The 19,388-nt window shown below is 41.2% G+C and overlaps 1 protein-coding gene across 2 annotated transcripts in view; it reads left to right on the top strand.

The window, feature by feature from the left end:
• The window catches only part of RUNDC3B (RUN domain containing 3B), a 174,720-nt gene that overhangs the window by 151,218 nt on the left and 4,114 nt on the right, over nt 1-19,388 (top strand). The window lies entirely within an intron of this gene.

Genomic DNA, 19,388 nt, shown 5'->3' with positions numbered 1-19,388 from the left:
AAATGACATAAATGAGGTATCGCTGTAACCATACTGACCCGAAGAATAAAGCCGCTTTATCAATTTTACCGCACGCGGAACGGTGTAAACGCACCACCCAAAAAAATTCATGAAATGCTGGTTTTTGTTCATTCTGCGTCCTAAAAATCAGAATAAAAAGCGATCAAAAAATGTCACATGCCTGAACATGATACCAATAAAAGTGTCAACTTGTCCCGCAAAAAATAAGACCTCACATGACTTAGTGGGTCAAAATATGGAAAAATTATAGCTCTCAATATGTGGTGATGCAAAAATTATTTTTACAATAAAAAGCGTCTTTTAGCGTGTGACAGCTGCCAAAAATAAAAACCGCCATAAATAGTAAATCAAACCCCCCGTTATCACCCCCTTAGTTAGGGAAAAATAATAAAATTAAAAAAATTCATTTATTTCCATTTTCCCATTAGGGTTAGGGCTGAGATTAGGGTTAGGGCTAGGGTTAGGGCTAGGGGTGTGTTGGGGTTAGGGTTGGAGTTATAATTGGGGGGTTTCCACTGTTTGGGCACATCAGGTGCTCTCCAAACGCAACATGGCGTCTGATCTCAATTCCAGCCAATTCTACGTTGAAAAAGTCAAATGGTGCTCCTTCCCTTCCAAGCTCTGCCATGCGCCCAAACAGTGTTTTACCCCCACATATGGGGTATCAGCCTACTCAGGACAAATTGCAAAACAACTTTTGGGGTCCTATTTCTCCTGTTGCCCTTAGGAAAATAAAAAATTGGGGGCAAAAATATCATTTTTGTGGAAAAAAAATCTGATTTTTTTATTTTCACGCCTGGGCGTTATAAACTTCTGTTAAGCACTTGGGGGTTCAAAGTGCTCACCACACATTTAGATAAGTTCCGTGGGGGGTCTAGTTTCCAAAATGGGGTCATTTGTGGGGGGTTTCTACTGTTTAGGTACATCAGGGGCTCTCCAAACGCACATGACACCCGCAGACCAATCCATCAAAGTCTGCATTCCAAAACGTCACTACTTCCCTTCCGAGCCCCGACGTGTGCCCATACAGTAGTTTTCTCCCACATATGAGGTATCAGCGTACTCAGGACAAATTGGACAACAACTTTTGGGGTCAAATTTCTCCTGGTACCCTTGGGAAAATAAAAAAATTGGGGACTAAATGATCATGTTTGTGGAAAACTACGATTTTTTTATTTTCACGCCCGGGCATTATAAACTTGTGTGAAGCCCTTGGGGGTTCAAAGTGCTCACCACACATCTAGATAAGTTCCTTAGGGGGTCTAGTTTCAAAAATGGTGTCATTTGTGGGGGGAATCCACTGTTTAGGTGCATCAGGGGCTTTCCAAACGCGACATGGTGTTCGATCTCAATTCCAGCCAAAAACGTCAAATGGCGCTGCTTCCCTTCCGAGCTCTGCCATGCGCCCAAATAGTCGTTTACACCCACATATGGGGTATCCGCGTACTCGGGACAAATTGCACAATAACTTTTAGGGTCCTGTTACCCTTGAAAAAGTAAGAATTGAGGGTGAAAAGATCATTTTTTTGGAAAAAATATGATTTTTTAATTGTACGGCTGTACGTTATAAACTTCTGTGAAGCCCTTGTGGATTCAAAGTTCTCACCACATATCTAGATAAGTTCCTTGGGGGGTCTAGTTTCCAAAATGGGGTCACTTGTGGGGGATTTCCACTGTTTAGGTACATCAGGGGCTCTCCAAACGTGACATGGCGTCCGATATGAATTCCAGCCAATTTTGCATTGAAAAAGTCAAACGGCGCTCCTTCCCTGCTGAGCTCTGTCATGCGCCGAAACAGTGGTTTCCCCCCCACATATCAGGTATCAGCGTACTCAGGACAAATTGCACAATAACTTTTCCAGTCCAATTTCTCCTTTTACCCTTGGTAAAATAAAAAAAAATTGAACCTGAAGTATTTTTTTTGTGAAAAAGTTAAATGTTCATTTTTTTTTTTTTTAAATATTCAAAAAATTCTTGTGAAGCACCTGAAGGGTTAATAAACTTCTTGAATGTGGTTTTGAGCACCTTAAGGGGTGCAGTTTTCAGAATGGTGTCACTTTTGGTTATTTTCTATCATATAGACCCCTCAAAGTGGCTTCAAATGTGATGTGGTCCGTAAAAATAAAATGGTGTTGCAAAAATGAGAAATCGCTGGTCAACTTTTAACCCTTATAACTTCCTAACAAAAAAAAATTTTGGTTCCAAAATTGTGCTGATGTAAAGTAAACATGTGGGAAATGTTATCTATTAAGTTTTTTGTGTGCCATATCTCTGTGATTTAAGGGCATAAAAATTCAAAGTTGGAAAATTGCGAAATTTTCAAAATTTTTGGCAAATTTCCATTTTTTTCACAAACGCAAGTTATATGAATGAAATTTTACCACTAACATGAAGTACAATATGTCACGAGAAAACAATGTCAGAATCACCGGGATCCATGGAAGCATTTCAGAGTTATTACCTCATAAAGGGACAGTGGTCAGAATTGTAAAAATTGGCCCGGTCATGAACGTGCAAACCACCCTTGGGGGTTAAGGGGTTAATCTAGGGGTGCAGTGGTCATATTTACACCACGTGTGTCACAGAAATGTATACCATTGGGCAGTGAAAAAAAAACTACATTTTCACCAGCAAGATTTTGTGTTGGCCCCAGATTTTACATTTTCATACTGGGAAATGGGTAAAAAATGGCACCTAAATTTTTCTCACAGAAATACTCCAATATGTGGCTGTACAGTACTACTTTGCCATATAGAGTGACTCGGGAGAGACAGAGCACTATTTGCCTCCTGGAGCAGAGCTTTTCCTAGAATAGTTTGCGGACTCCATATAAGTAGAATCCCCATCAAGTGACCATATTCTGGAAATTATACCCCTTTGGGAATTTATCTAAAGGTGTAGTGACCATTTTGACTCCATGGGTGTTTTCCAGAAACAAGCAGCAGTGGATGTTTGAGTGAAAATTGCAAACTACCACTGTACTAATCAGTATATTGTAGTGTCCAGAACTTTGTAGTGACCAGCTCAGGCTCCTGGAGACACGCAACCATAAATTAGGTGGATTCTCATCGCTAAAGAAATGGCTAACATGTGGACGCTAAATGTAGTTTAGACACACTGGGGCACAGAAGTGAGGGGACATTTGGATTTGTGAGTGCAGAATTTGCTGAAAATCTTTTGGGGGGCTTTTCCAGAGCCCTTGTACTACCAGAAATGTGGAAGCTCCTTATATTTTCGTTAACAGAATTCGTTAATTGCCTTTTTGTGGATTAAGTTGAAGCTTTTATTAGGAACATTTTACATAACATTTAGGATCACATTTATAGGATCACATTTATCCGGCGCTGTGCCCTTACATCAAGATTTCCATGTAAGTCTCTGATTGATGTGACAGACGAAACCCCTGATTTATCCATTCACTATAATGAGGCAGCAGAGTTACACTCGACTTCGTCTGGCCTCTATTCAGCGGTGTACTTCTTTTTAGAGGTCCACAAAACTGACCGCGCGTCTATGCACACGTGAAAACATGGACACCACTGGATCACAGGTTCTACGGCATCTACAGTGTCTCTATCTGCCTCATTATTGGAACTCTTCTGCTGGGGGTTCCACCTTAATCATGTGTTTCAGAGATTTACAAGGAAACCTCAGTGTAAGCGCTCAGCTCAGAGTGCAGGATAAATGTGAGCCAAGCCTTACTGTAATCTTTGGGAGGCAGAATGAACAAATCAACAGCAGGTGAAGAATTGGTTTTATTGATTTTTTTTAATGCTGTTCCTCATGTGGTATAAGTGACTAGGCAACTTTATTCTTCGGGTCATTGCGATTACAGCGACACCAGATTTATATTGGGTTTCTATGTTTGGCTGCTGTCACACACTAAAAGATGCCTTTTATTGCAAAAACTAGTTTTTGTATCACCATATTAAGACAGCTATAATTTTTCCATATTTCGGCTGACAGTCATGTGACAGGTTTTTTTGCAGGATGAGTTGATGTTTTTATTGGTACCATTTTCGGGTAAATGACATTTTTTGATCACTCTATTTTTGGGAGAATAATTAACAAAATACAGCAATTCAGGAATTGTTTTTTGGGCTTTTTTTTAATGCCGTTTCGCATATGGTAAATTTAATAAGGTAGCTTTATTTTTCAGGTCAGTACGATTACAGCAATACCACATTTTTATAACTTTCTTAGTTTTTATTGTGTAAAAGCACCAATACATATTTTATAGAAAAAAAATATTTTTGCATCGCTTTATTCTTTATTCTGAGAGCTATAACTTTTTTTTTTATTATTATTTTTCCGCTGACTGAGCTGAATGGTGGATTGTTTTTTTTGCGAGACAGGATGACATTTTCAGTGGTACTATTTTTATTTACATTTGATTTTTTTATTGTGTTTTATTATTGCACTTTGTTTGGCAGTATGATGATAAAGCATAGGTCTTTTTTTCTTAATTTTTTTTTATAGTGTTCAATGAAGGAGTTATTTTGTACAGTATTACAGGTTGGGCCATTCCAGACACGGCGATACCAAATGTGTTTTTTTTTTTTTTCACATAAATGTATTTATTGGAATAATATACTGTGTGTATATGTGTGTGTGTGTATATATATATATGTATGTATGTATGTATGTATGTATGTGTGTATATGTGTATATATATATATATATATATATATATATATACACACACTTACTGCTTTGCACACTCTTGGCATTCTCTTGATGAGCTTCAAGAGGTAGTCACCGGAAATGGTTTTCACTTCACAGGTGTTCCCTGACAGGTTTGCTAAGTGAGATTTCTTGCCTTATAAATGGGGTTGGGACCATCAGTTGTGTTGTGCAGAAGTCTGGTGGATACACAGCTGATAGTCCTACTGAATAGACTGTTAGCTGCTTTTTTCTTGCCATAATACAAATTCTAAGTAAAGAGAAACGAGTGGCCATCATTACTTTAAGAAATGAAGGTCAGCAAGTCTGAAAAATTGGGAAAACTTTGAAAGTGTCCCCAAGTACAGTGGCAAAAACCATCAAGCGTTGCAAAGAAACTGGCTCACATGAGGACCAGCCCAGGAAAGGAAGACCAAGAGTCACCTCTGCTGCGGAGGATAAGTTCATCCGAGTCACCAGCCTCAGAAATCGCAGGTTAACAGTAGCTCAGATTAGAGACCAGGTCAATGCCACACAGAGTTCTAGCTGCAGACACATCTCTACATCAACTGTTAAGAGGAGACGTTGTGCAGCAGGCCTTCATAGTAAAATAGCTGCTAGGAAACCACTGCTAAGGACAGGCAACAAGCAGAAGAGACTTGTTTGGGCTAAAGAACATTATACCAGTGGAAATCTGTACAAATTTGAGATCTTTGGTTCCAACCACCGTGTCTTTGTGCGACGCAGAAAAAACCATGCCTGGTTCCCACCGTGAAGCATGGATGAGGAGGAGGTGTGATGGTGTGGGGGTGCTTTGCTGGTGACACTGTTGGGGATTTATTCAAAATTGAAGGCATACTGAACCAGCATGGCTACCACAGCATCTTGCAGCACCATGCTATTCCGTCCGGTTTGCGTTTAGTTGGACCATCATTTATTTTTCAACAGGACAATAACCCCAAACACACCTCCAGCCTGTGTAAGGGCTATTTCCGGTGACTACCTCTTAAAGCTCATCAAGAGAATGCCAAGAATGTGCTAAGCAGTAATCAAAGCAAAAGGTGGCTACTTTGAAGAACATAGAATGTTGTGAGTTCATTTTCCCCTTCGTCACTGAGGTCTGGTGAACTCTCTATTCTGGTAAAGGAAGGTGGTGAGCCTGATTATCAGGCACCTGAGCCTAATGATGATGACTCGTTGAGTGGAGTCACGGACTGGATATAAGGCTGCCGACGCCCTTCTGCCCTGCGGGTGATTTCTCTGTGGACTTCTAGGAGACCAGTCTGATTCCTGCTCCTCTAAAGCTAACTTTTCTGCTTTGCCTGTTAGCATTTGTGTTTTGTTTTTGTTTGCCTTGCTTTTCTGGATTCTGCCATTCCCTGCTGGGGTGAGCTGAATCTCCTTTTGCCGGTTGCTCTGTCTTCAGAATATTCCTGAGTACTGACATAGCCTTTTTGAAGCCTAGCGTCTTCAGGGCCTTTTTCACTGTCAGTTTGTTGGCTCTTATTTTCATAGGGTTTTTCACGGATTGCAGACAGCAGCCTTCCTGTCCTTTCCTATCTAGTTAGCTTGGGCCCCGTCTTTGCTCAGTCTATCTTTCTGTCTGTGTTAGTGTTCTTTCTTCTTGCTTCACCGTCATTATATGTTAGGGGCTGCCTTTTGCTTTGGGGTCTGCTCTGGGGCAGTTTAGATTTCCCTTTCTGTCTTTAGGCTATATAGTCCTCCGGCTGTGATCGAGGGGTCTAGGGCATCGTAGGAACCCCCCACGGCTACTGCTAGTTGTGTTGATAGGTTCAGGGGTCTGCAATCCGATAGCTGCCAACTTCTCTGGTTTTCTGGACTTAGCTAGCATTTCTGTTTTTGCCTCCTACGGTGACTCATTCATAACAATAGAATATAAGACATATTTTCAGTTGTTTCACACTTTTTTGTTAATTATATAATTCCACATGTGTTAATTCATAGTTTTGATGCCTTCAGAGTGAATCTACAATTTTCATAGTCATGAAAACAAAGAAAACTCTTTGAATGAGAAGGTGTGTCCAAACTTTTGGTCTGTACCGTGTATGTATGTGTGTGTATATATATACTTTTGGTTTTTTTTTAAATATTTTTTGGAATTTTTTCAATAACATTTTGACATTGTCCCACTATGGGACATCATCTTTACAGTGATCTGATACTTTGCATCTGACAGGTAGGGAGGAGGGGTGTCAGTGCCTGCTGTGAACAGGCGCTCACAGACCACCTTTCATGAAGGACCCCACAGCCATATTGCAGTGCTTTAAAATTTCCTGGTAGACGGCTGCGTTGTCTTTGGTCTTGATAAAACACAGTGGACCTACACCAGCAGATGACATGGCTCCCCAAACCATCACTGATTGTGGATACTTAACTTTTTGACGATATTCTAATTTTGTGAGATGCATCTATATATGGTATGCATACTCCTGGGCAGAAACCATCTAGTGAGCGTGAACGCATCCAGTACACTGATATGGAGAGAGGCCGTGCCACTGGATGGCAATGCCTAATTGTAAATTGCACAACCCATGTGCTGCTGTCCATTTTCGTTGTCATTGTGCTATCCGTTTGTTAAAAAGTCTACAAACGGACACATTGTAGTCTCTGGATCCTTTAATTCTCCCATTTTTTTTGTGAATCAATGGTTGAAAAAAAAAAATCACTTTGTTCAAATTTGTGGATCAAAATACACTTTCTAATGAATTGTCAAACAAAACCAAAGCACAGACCGCAAGCAAATTACATCAATTTTACATTTTTGGGCGTGTGGATAAGGGCTTAATCTTTTTGGCTGAACCTGTTTTTTATGTTGGGATGAGGACATAACAATATCACAATCTATAGTGCATATATAACACCTAATTACCCCACTTTCTTTATACATATTTATGGAGTTGATAAAACAACTTCAATATACGCTACATGGAGAAAAGTATTTTTGGGGGAATGGGGAAAAAAAACTAAATGTAGTTAAAGTTTAATAGAAAAAAAGTCTCCCTAAAAAAATATTTTGAATCCTTTTAATAGAGTTTGTTTTAAAAAAGATAATCTACAATATACATATGCAGTTATGGCCAAAAGTGTTGGCATCATTGAAATTGTTCTTGAAAATGAAGTATTTCTCCCAGAAAATGATTGCAATTACACATGCTTGTTTCCTTTTTGTGTATTGGAACAACACAAAAAAAAACAAAAAACAAAGGAAAATTGGACATAGTTTCTCACAAAACCCCCAAAAATGGGCCGGACAAAATGGTTTGCACCCTCAACTTAATATTTGGTTGCACACCCTTTGGAATAAAAAACTGCAATCAATCCTTTCCTTTAACCATCAACGAGCTTCTTACACCTCTCACCTGGAATTTTGGACCACTCTTCTTTTGAAAACTTTTCCTGATCTCTCATATTTGAAGGCTCCTTCTCCCAACAGCAATGTTAAGATCTCTTTACAGGTGATCAATTTAGATCCGTTCTCATTTCTACCGCTTCAGAACTCTCCAGCCCTTTGTTTCCATCCATTTCTGCATCCATTTGAAGTATGTTTGGGGTCATTGTCCTGCTGTAAGACCCATGACCAAAGACACAAACCAAGCTTTCTCACACTAGGCACTACATTGCGATGCAAAATCCTTTGGTAATCTTCAGATTTCATAATGCCTTGCACGCAGTCAAGGCACCCACTGCCAGAGGCAGCAAAAGAACCCTAAAACATCTTGCAACCTCCATTATATTTGACTGTATGTACTGTGTTCTTTTCTTTGTAGGCCTCATTCCATTTTCGGTAAACCGTAGAATGATGTGCTTCACCAAAAATCTCTGTTGTGGTCTCCTCTGTCAACAAGACACTTTCCCAGAAGGATTTTGGATTACTCATGTACATTTTGGCAAACTGCAGTCTAGCTTTTTTGTCTCTGTGTCAGCAATGGAGTACACACTAAGGAAATAAACATGTGTATAACAAAAAGTGTAATGGTAATAATTTTCTGGGTGAAACATATCACTTTCTGGAACAATTTCATTGGTGCCAAACTTTCTACCTTGACTGTGTAGTGATAACCTATGCAGTAAAGATAGCTGGCTGCAGTGGTCAAGTTTAGTTCCCCCCACTGGATGAAGAAGCGGGAAGCTTGGCAGGGAAAATAGGCAGTGGTGCAGAGGATCAACAGGGATCTGGGAAGTATATTGTTTTTTTGGCAAAAATGGAAGCTGTCAGATTTAGGCGGGCTGTGATGCGGGAATGAATAGCTTTGCTATTCTACAACGGTTATGTTCTTTTTTCTGTTTTATGACCCCCTCACCTCCAAGGGCCGATTTTTAATCTAAAAATGTGTTGTGGCCAGCCCCCAATTATAACAAAAGAAAAAAATGTTACCTTTATATTTTATTCTGGGTTGACTAGGCGCGATGTTCTGATTCTGAGCTAAAATTCAGGATGTTCTTGCAGTTCTGTCCGGAAAACACATGGATTGTTGTGCTGGACTGATGCGACATTGAGGCTCTCTATTACCACCACCAATGCGTCGATTTACTGACCTGCGATATGAGAGACTAGCATCCACCGACGGGTGACAATCCAGCAGCTGTCGGCTGTACATTATAGCTGACAATTTGCTGAATCAGCCACAATCAGTTTTTGCACCGACTATGGTCATTTAACCCTTTAAATGTTGCTGTCAATAATGACTGCAGCATCTAAATGGTTAACAGAGGGTAGCTTCTCCCTCTTTAACCCCATCGGCACCCTGATTGTGTGGTCCTGATATTTGCCATGGTAATTCAATTTTGAATATGTTGAGGGGTTCTGTTTATAAAATGGTATCACCTTTGGTGGGGGGGGTTCCAATATATAGGACCACCAAAGTCACTTCAAAACTTAATAGCTCGATAAAAGAATAAGTTTTGCCAATTTCCTTGAAAGCTTACTGACACAATTTTAAATTTTCTAAAAGGCTAACAAAATAACGGAACGTTTTACAGATGGTGCTGATGTAAAGCAGACATGAGGGAAATGTTATTTATACGCGTTTTTTTTTTTTTGTGTGGTATGACTATCTGGATTTAAGGGATAATCAGTAAAACTTTGAAAGTCGGTAATTTGTTAAAATTTTTGTAAAATTTCTGATATTTCTAAATAAAAGCAGGAAATATCGACCTAAATTGACCATCAGCATAAACTACAATGTGTCACCCAAAAAAAGGGCTCAATATCAATGGGCTATGTTGAAGAATTTCAGAGTTATTAACACATAAAGTGACATTGGTTAGATTCCAAAAAAAATTTGCCGTGTCACTAAGGCGTTAAACAGTATCTAAAAAGATTATCACCCATTATCATCTGGTACGGCGCTATGACAGGTTGGTGAACGATGGGCGCTGACGTCACCCTTGCTGCCGTTTTGTAAAACCCCTCAATAGACCGTCAGCCGTCGCTGTTAGGATCGAGATGTTTGCGGGGATGAAAATGAAAGATGTTGATTTTCTAGAACATCATAATGGCTAAAATGACATGTGCTGCTCCAGGGAGAGAGGCGGAAAATGCTTAAATTAGTAGTTATTAAACAGCTCTTCTGCCCACACACGCTGACAGCTGGTGCTCCGCTCGTCAGTGCGGCCGTGGGATTTTCATCTGTATACTTAAAGCGGAACGGTCATTTTAATTTTTATTTCCTGAATCAATAGTACAAGTGAAAATAAGAAACTTTGTAAGATCTGTTGGCAGAGAAATCGGCTTCTTTCTCTGCCAGAATTGATCATTCATTCTCAACATTGTCAATTCTGAGATCAAATCTGTATTCAGTGAAGACTTTCCCAATACTGAGAGGAAATCGACGGATACACGTTAAAGGAAAATCGTGTGTGTTTTATGCCTGATGATCTACTATTTATATGTGCAAATACTCAGACATGGTCTCGTCGATCAGCCGTAATCTTCCTGCCTGTCCAATGGCTGCACCCTCAGATTTCTGGCGTGGATTTGCTGTGGGTGTGCACGAGTATTAGCTACATTGTCATGTAGTCAGGCTAATACTTGGAGTTTTTTTGGTGTTTCTATTTTTTTGTGTTAGTTATTTTTGTATCAGATTTTCTTTCCAGCAAAAAGCCAGAAATCAACCCATTGTGTAAGTTCAGGTTTATTTGCAGCATGTATCTTGTAAAAATTTATATAATGTTTTTGTTGTTTTTTTTACTTTTCATATCACTTTCTTAAAAAAAAATATTTTTTTTTTTATTCTGACAACGTAGACTGACTTACTGCTCTTCACATGGACATTAGCAGCAATAGATTGATTAGCACCATATTTGTTTGTATAGAAGTGTTATCTTATCTGATCATACTCTAATTTGGGCAAGGGTTTCTATGAAGGGAGAAGGCGGAGGTGAGCTGTGACATCACCTACTGTGAATGGTGGATCCTTTGTTACCAACTGTATATAGGTGTTATCAGTCATTGTACAGGAGGAGGAGGTGAGCTGTGACGTCACGTAATGTGATTAGTGGATCTTGTGTTACCTATTGTATATAGAGGTGTTATCAGTCATTGTACAGGAGGAGGTGAGCTGTGACATCACATAATCTGAATGGTGGATCCTGTGTTATTTACTGTATGAAGAGGTGTTATGAGTCATTGTATAGGAGGAGGTGAGCTGTGACATCACTTATTGTGAATGGTGGATCCTGTGTTATCTACTATATATAGAGGTGTTATCAGTCATTGTACAGGAGGAGGAGGAGGTGAGCTGTGACATCACCTATTGTAAATGGTGGATCCTGTGCTACCTACTGTATATAGAGTTATTATTAATTGTACATGTGGATCCTGTATTATCTACTCTGTATAGAGGTGTTCTCTACAAAACTTCTGAAAAGTCACCAGTAAAGAACAAATTGAGTCTAGTATCTCTCCCTCTCCAATCTATCTTGAAAGCAGCAGCTGGGGTCATATTTTTATCCAACCACTACATTGAAGCCTCTACTCTGTTCCTGACTGTGGCTTTCAGCCACCATACCCCAGCGCAGACATACTTCTTACCACCTTCAGTCCATTTAAGAGTCATCCCCTATGAGTATTCACTACTCATCTTCCACTTCAACACCACAGCATTTATCTGATGAAGGTCCATGCGGATTGAAACGTTATCTACTAGCTGTTGATCCCCGGACTGTAAATAAATTCACCTTGTTTTGCAACATATCCTTTTGAGTGCCGAATTTCTTTACTACTTCTAATACGATTTGGACTCTGGCCCCTCTTCTCTTGTATCCCCTCTGGAGTGCCACTTATGATTTTTCTACCCTGTTCCAGTCATTGCAGTGGTTATCCTTCTGCTACAAAATAGAAGCTAAACTTATCACCCACAAATTTCTCCACAGTTTGGCACCGCCCTACATCTTCTCTTTAATCCTCCTTTCTGACGTTGGGTGTAGTAGTACGCCCATGTCGGAATCCCTCCCTTTGATGTGGGCTCTGGCACTGAGCCCTCATTTTTCCCAGCTGTTTTGTGATCCACCCGCAGTTGTTACCTATTTAAATGCTGCTACCCTGGAACAGGGTAGAAAAATCATAATGCTGCTCAATCTCTGACAGCAGCATTTAACTCGAAATCACACCCATTGGTGACCCCGTCCCGTGATCGTGAGTGACCGGTGGGTGGCATGACTCATATCAAGTGATCTGATCATTGTCTGTATGTAGCAGAGCCAAAGTACTGCAGCTTGTAGTCTCCCATGGAGACTTTCAAAGAATGTAAAATGTATTAAAAAAAAAAAAAAAATTAAATGTTAAAAAATTAAAACAATAGAAAAAATCAAATATACACATATTTGGTATCGCTGCATTCAGAATCTCCAGATCTATGAATCTAAAAAAAAGAAATAACCCAATCGCTAAACGAGAAAAAAATTCAAAACATCAGCATTACATATTTTTGGTCGCTGCTACATTGCAATAAAATGCAGTAACATATCTACACCAAAATGGTATCAAAAACATCAGCTCAGCGTGCAAAAAATAGCTCCTCACCCAGCCCAAGATCATGAAAAATGGAAATGCTACAGGTTACAAAAAAATGGCGACTTTTTTTTTTTTTTTTGCCAAAGTTTGGATATTTTTTTTTCACCAATTAAATAAAAAGGAACCTAGACTTGTTTGGTGTCTATGAACTGGTAGTGACCTGGAGAATTATAATGGCAGGTCAGTTTTTGCATTTAATGAACATGGTAAAAAAAAAAAAAAAAACTAAACTGTGGAATTGCACTTTTTTTTTTGCAATTTCAACGCACTTGGAATCTTTTTCCCGTTTTCCAGTACAAAATGTTAAAACCAAAGATGTCGTTCAAAAGTACAACTCGTCCCGCAAAAAACAAGCCCTCACACATAGCCATTTTGACCAAAAAAACAAAAAAAAGTTATGGCACTGGGAAAAAGGGGAGCAAAAAACGAAACCACAAAAAGGGCGGCACGGTGGCTCAGTGAATAGCCTGGGTCCTGGGTTTGAATCCCACCAAGGACAACATCTGCAAGGAGTTTGTATGTTCTCCCCGGGTTTGCGTGGGTTTCCTCTGGGTTCTCCGGTTTCCTCCCACATTCTATACACATACTGATATAGGGAATTTAGATTGTGAGCCCCTTAGCGGACAGTGATGATAATGTGTGCAAACTGTTAAGCGCTGCGGAATATGTTAGCGCTATATAAAAATAGATTATTATTTAAAGAATAAAAACAAAAATACCTCCGGCTGTTAAGGGGTTAACCTATATCTAAAACCCTACCCCTGCTCTCCATTCCGCTAATGATCTATGACTTGTCCAAACCTCACACTCCTGTCTGCATTACATTTCAGGGCTTTTACAAGATCTATGCGAAAGAAATGCTGAAAAAATAAACCCATTATTAGGCTGCATTAAAATAAAAAATACCACTCTCTCTAAAAACACCAAGACACTAAAAAAACAAAACAGGTTGTATGTTGCATTGTTCTTAAAAAATAAATAAAACCAACACAAAACTGTTTTTTTGTTCAGAAAAAAAAAGGCCTAGAGCTATTCTAAGTCACAGTCCCTAATTCATCCATAATCCTTTTAATTCCTAGTCCATAATTATTCTAGTCCCTAATGATTTACAACATAACAATAATCATAATCCCTAATGCGTCGATAATCCTAATATGTCCATAATCCCGACAATCGCTAGTGCATCTCTAATATGTTAATACATTCTTGGTGATAATCCCTATGGATATGTGCCACATCTGAGACCAAGATGTATGGAAGCTAGCAATGGATTGTGCAGTTATTTTCACTATAACTCTTCCGGAGATTCCCTTTTAGATTGGTTCTGATGTATGTCTACATACATACTACGCACTACCATGTGCCCGCATGTACATGTCATGTGTGCTGTCTTTGCACACAATCTGCCTGCAAGAATAGGTCTTCAGTATATTTGCCAGATTGCAAGGTGTTAATAGATTTTAATTTTAAGTTGAATGTCAGGCAATCTGCAAAGAACAAGCTGAACATTGCTATTTCCATATGAATAGGCATAAGCGCTGATGAAAGAGCACAACGTGACGCCTCGGGTCAGACAGTCTTCTTTGGAATAGGATTCCTGCCCGTGGCACGGTAAATTACTGCCTAGTCTGTTGTGCGCTGTTTCATCACACTCACATACAGGGATTGTTAAACTCGAAGAATTCGGAATGTATTTTGTCTTCAAGATTATTGGGAGAGAGTGGTCATCGTGCCCGCTGTGATCCAAGCAGATGGACGTTGTTGCTGTTGTCCCAGGCAGTATAGTAATAATACCGTAATAATATTTATTTTATATAGCGCTAAAATATTCTGCAGCGCTTTACTGTGTGCACACATTCTCATCACTGTCCCCGATGGGGCGCACAATCTAAATGATAATGATATAATGATCTCTCACATCAAAAAATAAAAATCGAGTGTAATATGAATTCCTCTTAGGCAGATGTAGATTTGTGTTGGATGTAATGCAGCCAGAAATGTGATGTGTAATCTGCATAAATTGGGTCTATTCCCTTCCCTGAATGGTTCTGCCTCACTATTCATGGTTGGTAAGTGGCATCTTCCAGGTGTGAAGTCCTAGCTGTGCTATCTGCTTTGAGAAAAGCCAATGTTTTTCTCCTCTCCTATTTCTCTTATGCAGTAAACCGTGTGGAAGAAACTGCAGTTGCATCCCCCTCCTCTCCCCTACTTACAGCTTACACCTACTTTATGTAAATCAATCGTACAAGCAAATATAAGAAACTTTATTATATATCTTATCAGAGAAATATACTTCTTTCTCCTCGGAGTCATTTCTTCTGCTAAACTTATTCACTCTAAGGGAAGAGTCAGATGGCCGTATAGCTCGGAAGCGACAGCATGTACCGTATTTTTCGGACTATGACGCACCGGAACATAAGATGCACTCCAATTTTCAGAAGGAAAATAGGGGAAAAAAATAATAATGTGTCAAATGGGGGTCCGTCTTACAGTCCGAATTCAGCTTACCTGGGAAGGGATCCTGCACAGATGGAGGAGTGGTCACAGGGGTCATTCAGTGGTCCAGGCTCGTGCAGTGGCGGCTCTGTGCTGGGGCAGGTTGGTTGTGCTGGAGCAGCTGGGCTGGGCTGTGCTGGGGCAGCTGGGCTGTGCTGGGGCAGCTGGGCTGGGGCAGGTGGGCTCTGTGGGGTGAGGGTGGCGGCTTTCTGTGCTCCGGTGCAGGACGAGATCTGAACCTGCGCATGCGCCGTCCCCGGACCGGCGGCCATCTTCCCGGCATCCATGTTCCCGGAGGCCACCGCAACAAGGCGGCGGCCAGCAAGGGATGTGCGGGGGCCTCCGGGCTTGGAGGAAATGCCGGCGGAGCCGCCGCCCCTGCACTGGAGCACAGAGAGCCGCTACCCCTGCACCGGAGCAGAGCCCGCTGCCACCACCGCACTACAGAGCCCCGCGGCACCCGCACCAGCCTCGGAGGTTAGTATATTGCGACCATAAGACGCACCCACCACTTTCCCCAAAAATTTTTTGGGAAAAAAGTGCGTCTTATGGTCCGAAAAATACGGTATTTCTATGCAGCTGTCATGCTCGGGTCGGGAGAGCTGACGTCCAGTCCGTGCATTGCGTTTCGATCCTCTTTCGAGTTATATGGTGTTCTGACTGTTACCAAAAAAAAAAAAAAAAGAGAGCTAAACTGAAATCAGATGGCCTAAAGATTGTGGCTTTAAAACTAGTTTTAGGGTTTAACAAACTGGGAAATTGCAAAAGACCTAATTTACTAGTGAGCCCCAGAAAACAGGAACCCCAGGAGCGAAGTAAAACAAACCCCTTATTATTAGCTTTGTATTGCAGAATTGTGAGGGCACTATATTATGTGGGAATGCTACTGGGGTGCGTCCGGATGGCAAAACAGGAAGTGTTTCCATTTTAAAGTCCATGCTGGTTTATTGCTGCTTCATAAATCAACTTTAAGCCTGAATACTTTCCGTATCCACTGTATGCTTACAATCCAAAGATGAAGTCAGCTCGTCAGGTGAGAATATTGGGATTTTTTTTTCCTGCTCTTCAAGAAAAGCAGAAAAAGGTTAAGTGTGTGAGAGAGAGCAGAACACATACTGTCTTATGGCATTTCAACAGGAGTTAAATATCAGCCGATTCATTAGTGAAAATGTTACATTCTGGTGAAATAATCTCATCTGCAGAATGCATACACATAGCTGGAATAGAGTAATAGCAGCAATTATAATAATGAGTTTTGGGTAAACTTTTTTTTGAGTGTTTCCAGAGTAGGAAAACTGGAAAGATTTTAATAGTTTAAAGGGTTTCTTCTAGAGACAGATCTGCTCTTGTCAATAGGCTATATACAAATGTTTCAGAAAGAAATGACAGTTTAAAGCTAGTTTTTATGCCAACATGTTTTTTTTAACAATTCAAGTGATTTCATTTTTTTTATATATAATTTTTGTATTTTTAATATTCTTTGTCATTACATTAGACTGACACGGATGATGATGATAAGAATTTGGAGAAGTAAAATCTATCAACCGGGAGATAGATATTCTCTAAATTCTTATCATCATCATCACTGTCAGGATTATAATGTATAGTAGTTGCTGTATATAGATAACACAGGATCCACCATTCATAATAGGTGATAGTCACAGCCATAGCCGGACTGTCCATCTGACAATTCTCACAAATGGCAGAGGGGCCAGTGCCGACCCTGCCGGAGGCTGCTCTCCTCTTCTGCAAGCTGTGAGGAATCTCTGGTGCAGGGGACGGTGATTCACATTCTGATTACGACATGTCTGGCCTCGCTCAATACACTTGCATTGAAGGAGGCAGGGCACGTCTAGTTTATATGCGACGGCATGTATGCTAATCACATACTTACGGTCACAGGCCCCCTGCTCCCGGCCCAGTGACCCCTACGTGAGGAATCAAAAGGCTGCAGCCACACAGTGACGCAGACTTGTAGCCTAAGGCTGGAGAATCCCTTAGAGCTTTTTACAAAACCATAATCTATATTATTAAAGGGTAAATCTAGCTTAGGAAAAAGAAGATACTTTCCAATATGCTCCTAGAACTATTTAGTGGAAAGCTGCTCATCCACGTCCTCCAAACCTAGTCGAGAGCATGTACAAAGAGTTCCTCACTCCCCGGAAGACCTGTTCATACAATACTTTACTTTATTTCAGAACTGGGTAAAGTGTGACCCGCGGGCCACATCCAGCACGCGGACCGAGATAGCCGATGGACTGAAAACGGTGGCCTACAAGGCCGCACCTTGCCCTCCCCAGCCTGTTCGACACTGCCTACTGTCACCCCTATCTACATCCTCGGGATGCAAGCAGCGGTGAATGCATTGGTGGAGGAGGTGCGCTGTACCCTTCTTCCACCAACCAGTGTGTGAGACAGCTGATGCTTTGACTTCATTTTATCGTGTCAGCTGTGCACTGCGCAGAGTCAGTGCTTCGGAGAGTGCAGAGGCACTTATCAGAGCGTCGGGGGAACAAGAACGAGGTATGTGGTGGTTTTTTTTCATGTGTATTTGGTACAGTATTTGTGGTATGTCCTGATGAAGGGGTCACCTGAACCCTGAAACGCGTAGAATAAACCACGCTGAAACCTCTACAATTTTTGGAATTCTTCTTGCGGCAGCGCGGGGATGATCCTTCCTTCCTACCTAAGTGTATGCTTCAACCAGGTCCTGCACTGACCTGTGGATCTGCAGCAGCCGCCATTAATATATGTCTTTCCTTCACTCTCACCAGGTGAGTAGTTCTCTTGGTGGGCAACTCTGTGTAACGTTTGATAAGACCCTATTTGCGCTTTTGTGTCTCTATCTTTTCTCTGACATGCTGGACAAGGGGAGACTGTATGGGGCTCTCATGCTGGATAAGAGGAGGCAGTATGGGGCTCTCATGCTGGATAAGAGGAGGCAGTATGGGGCTCTCATGCTTGATAAGAGGAGGCAGTATGGGGCTCTCATGCTTGATAAGAGGAGGCAGTATGGGGCTCTCATGCTGGATAAGAGGAGGCTGTATGGGGCTCTCATGCTGGATAAGAGGAGGCTGTATGGGGCCATCATGTTGGATATGGGGAGGCAGTATGGGGCTCATGTTGCACAAGGGGAGGCTGTATGGGGCTCTCATGCTGGACAAGAGGAGGCTGTATGGGGCCCATCACGTTGGACAAGGGGAGGCTGTATGGGGCTCTTAGTTTGGACATGGGGAGGGTATGTAGGGTCTCATGCTGGACATGGGGAGGTTGTATGGGGCTCTCAGGTTGGATATGGGGAGGCTGTATGGGGTTCTCAGGTTGGATATGGGGAGGCTGTATGGGGTATCATGCAGGACATGGAGAGACTATGTGGGGACTTTAACGGTATATAGGGGGCTGTGTGGGGGCTCTTATGGTATATAGAAGAGGCTGTATAGGAGGATGTCAGCGTACTTAATTCTGCTCAATATTAAGTGATCCACTTAATATCAATATAAAATAATTATAATTAATATGTTAATATTGAACAGAATTAATTTCAACATTGTTTCGGCTCTCCACAACAGTCACCGTCTCTCATGTGGCCCATCAAGAAAATTAATTGCCCACCCTGCATTATTTGGCAACCGTTAAATTCAATGGATACCGAATAATGCACAATCTCTCCTATGGCGGCGCTGCAGGGAAACTCTACACTTACTGCCATATTATTTCTACAACTTAGGATGCCCGAGCATTAGAGAGGTGTCATGGACTCTTTTTTTTTTGAGGACCTTTTGCGATCCTCATTGTTTATTATCTTTAACTAAACTTGGGTACAAATGTACATTCCAAGGGTCTGAAACTTGTTCTTTTTTTTTGTCAATCATTGATAAGGACCGCCTGCTGGACTCTTAATAGAAAGTGCAGAGATGTAAATTAATAAAAATTGCAGGAGCATCTGCGTCTACTTGCAAAGTGTATCTTAAGGTACTGTCACACTTAGCGATGCACCAGCGATCCCGACAAATATATGACCTGGTCAGGAGCACTGGGGCATCGCTAAGTGGTCGCTAGTGAGCTGCCACACAGGCAGATCTCACCAGCGACATAGCAGCGGTCGCTACTTACCTGTCAGACGAGGCGAAGAAGACGTCCTCCGCCCGCGTCCACATGTCGCTCGTCTCCACAG

Source organism: Dendrobates tinctorius, unplaced genomic scaffold, assembly GCF_039654945.1.
Source record: "Dendrobates tinctorius isolate UK_male_01 unplaced genomic scaffold, ASM3965494v1 ptg000070l, whole genome shotgun sequence".
Classification (NCBI taxonomy): domain Eukaryota; kingdom Metazoa; phylum Chordata; class Amphibia; order Anura; family Dendrobatidae; genus Dendrobates; species Dendrobates tinctorius.
This window is presented reverse-complemented; position numbering and strand designations above follow the sequence as displayed.